The sequence below is a fragment of the Nomascus leucogenys genome, chromosome 7b (genome assembly GCF_006542625.1).
Source record: "Nomascus leucogenys isolate Asia chromosome 7b, Asia_NLE_v1, whole genome shotgun sequence".
NCBI lineage: Eukaryota > Metazoa > Chordata > Mammalia > Primates > Hylobatidae > Nomascus > Nomascus leucogenys.
Window position 1 is genome coordinate 2,269,781 of NC_044387.1, and position 3,586 is coordinate 2,273,366.

Here is a 3,586-nt window from a genome sequence, read left to right on the forward strand (position 1 = left end):
CAGAGCAGGCTCCCCCTCACCTGACACAGGAACCTGGAAGGTCTCCGGGAATGAATTTGTGGTTGGAGCATCTGGGGTGGGCAGGCAGAGGGTTATGAGTATTTTGGCAGGGTGGCCCCAAATCCATCTGGACATAGGAGGCCAAGGGCCCTTCTGCTTAGATTTACTTGAGACCAGCCACACCCCCTTCTCTTCCCACTCGGACCACCTGTGGCACTTCCTATGACCTGGTACCACCTGCATGACTGTGGGTGTGGGGGCCACGGCACATCCTCTCAGAATGAACTGAGGGATCTGTAGGTAAAGGGAGGCCCAGCCCCATCTCCAGCTTCTCTGGCCTGGTCTCTGCGCACCGCAGCCTTCACGGCACTGCACCCACCTCCGTGCCTGCTCCTGGCTCCTGGGGCCCTGACAGCTACCCTGACCCAGGAAGGTCCAGATGCTTCCAATACCCTTAATTCGGGGGAAGGGAGGGCCCCACGGGAGCAGAGCAGGGTGGACGGGGCATTGTCAGGACTGCAGCCCTTCACCCCGGGCCTCTTGTTCAGACTGAGACTGAAGGAGCACCCGCTGGTTGCAGAGGAAAGTGGCCAGTGTCCATCTGAGGGTCCCCCATAGCACGAGGGGAAACTGAGACCTCTTGTGCAAAGCCCCAGCTCCTGTCTCCTGCCCCTGGCTAGGTGCCCTGTCCACATCCCCACCCGGTGGCCATCATCTGCATCATTTCATTCTCCCCTACTGCAGCTCATGCATGGGACCCAGGCGTGCGTGGCAGGGGAAGGTGGTTGTAGCCTCTGCTCACAAAATCAAATCAATGGGAAAAAGGAAGAGTGAGGCAAGAGTTTCCTGGCAACTCTGGGAGGAGCAGAGGGCAGTCCTGCCACTGTCAGCTTCAGAGGGTGGTGGCTGGGGAGAGGCACAGAAGAGTCACATGCAGCTTCGAAGGGTCCCTCACCCTGCCCAACCCTTGAGAGCAGTGCGAGGGAGGAGATGCATCATTCTGAGCTTCCTAGGGGCCCGTTTGACTGGGCCTTCCTCTAGACGCCAGGGCAGAGTGGATCACAGACAAAACCCTTACCTGCCTCATGTCTCCATCCTGGTTGGGGAGGCAGGCCACAGACACACCTGACGGTCCATCAGGCGGGTCTATGTGAGGATCTATGAGGGAGGCCAGCACCCTGGGATGGACAGAGGTGAGTGGGGGAGTGGTTTCCACAGTGGGGAAGCGGTTTCCACAGTGGGGAAGCGGTTTCTACATTGTGTGCAATGGTGGGGAAGAATTCTCTGATAAAGAGAATTGTCAAAGTGACTTTGAAAGTTTAATATTTTCTTAACAAGATGATGTGTCCAGGGGAGGGGAGGCTGGGGACGTGAAAATGGCTGCTGGGATGACAAACTGGCAGGGAAAGGCATCTAGGAATCGTGTTTTCAGATGAAGCAGGCTCCATGCTGCCTTAACAGAGGGCTCTACATCCTGAGGATACACACTGGGATTGGAGTGCAGTGCCCTGGGGTGCCAGACACTGCAGAGACCCATGGACCAACCTCAGAGGAGGCATAGGAGCCCGGCTCCTCCACAGACAGCTCAGCGTCAGTGACCCCAGTGACCTTGGGCTGCAGATGAGAATTCAGGGGGATGGTGACCCATTTCCTATGAGGTGGGAGGGGGACCAAGGAGAGTCCCCCAGCCTGGGCATGGGCAAGAGTCAGGAAGGCTTGAGGAATGGCAGCCCAGGGGGCAGCATGGGCAGAGGCAGCTGAAGAGCCCAATCCGCTACTCACCTGCCCAGTGGACCCAGGAATGTTCTGTAGAGGTCTGGTGATTTATAGGAGACTTTATTCAAGTATATTTTTAATAATAACTAAAAAAGAAAGATCACTGGGTCACAAAGAGCCTAACGACCAAATGATGAAACAACTGGAGAGGCTGGAAGAAGACAGCAGGGCCAAGGATGTTCACAGAGGAGCCCCCAGCCACAGACAACCAGAGCCCATACACCAATCAGAGATGGCGGCACGGGAGGCTTGGCTCCGCAGGAATGATGGGCACAGAGGAGGGCAACACAAGATAAGTGCAGAGAACAATGAAAGAGTCCCTGAGACATGTGAAGGCCCAGTGAACATCAACCTGTGGCAGAAAGAGTGGCAAATAGAATGGGGGAGAGGGAGGGCAGGGAGTATTTAAAAGGAATAGTCACTTTCCTGAAGTGAATAAACTAAAGATGTTTTCAGAAAAACTGACTTAGAAATAGCACCAAGACATGTCTTAAGTTTTCGGACATAGAGATATTAAAATAATTCTTTGGACATATGGGCAGGAAAAAACCTACAATTATCCATGAGATGAAAATGGCAGGCTGACTCTGGCATGATGGCTCAGGCCTGTAATCCCAGCACTTCAGAAGGCTGAGGCGGGTGATCACATGAGTTCGGGAGTTTGAGACCAGCCAGGCCAGCATGGTGAAACCCCATCTCTACAAAAAATACAAAAATTAGCCCCGTGTGGTGGCACATGCTTGTAGTTTCAGCTACTTGGGCGGCTGAGGCAGGATAATCACTTGATCCTGGGAAGTGGAGACTGCAGTGAGCCCAGATCGTGCCATTGCACTCCAGCCTCTGTGACAGAGCAAGACTCTGTCTCAAAAAATAAAAAAATAAAAATGAAATAGCAGGTTGACCTCAGGCTTCTCCAAGATGCCAGCCAACAGGGCCAGGGAAGTGCACCAGGCACAGTTGATGGAGGCACATTTGCTGGGCTCATCCTAGTCCCAGCTTTGTGATCAAACTATAGAACAGTGTCTACACTTCTTGCAGGGATATATATTTTTAATTTAAGAAGCATTCTCATGCATGAAATAACACAGGGCATCAATCACTCACAGAAATCATCATTCTCAGAAAAACATATGAATACATAATCTGGGAAAATTAAGAGGTTAAAAAAATGAAGACCAATATGACACTTAATATCAAGCAGGAAGAGCAAAGGTCTGTTGAATTTGAGGGGGAAGACTGTATTTACCAAAAATTTTATACCCAGCTAAATGACCTTTCGGCATACAGTCAACCAACATATCTTCTTCAGCCTGCAGGAGCTCAGGAATTACCGTCTTTTGAGCTTTTACAAAATTGAAACAAACAAAAAATACCTCATGAGCGAATGATAATAAATAACACGGTTGTGGAAAAACTGAAGGCTCTGAGGACATGTGGTGAACATGAGTCCTGTAAAAATTAGGTATAAATGAAAACCACTGTGGGAGCTACTGCTCAGAACAAAATGTGCCTTCATAAACCTTGATAATGTGAACATGAAAGTGATATAATGAAAAAATCCTGGAAATCTGGAAAGAGGGTAGGATCAGGCAGCAAGAATATTAAATTCATCTTCCACTGTGGGGGCTCACTGGATACAAAAAATAAAAAGTCAACCTAATTTTTAATGTAATAATTGTCCTTAGTTTCAGAGAGAACTTTTAGAATGATATTGTTGGCGATCAAGAAACAGTTAAAGTAGAGAAATTCCTCTAATTTCATTTCACTTAAAAAAATCATTTTGTTAAATGGGAGTAAAGTTGAAGTTTTT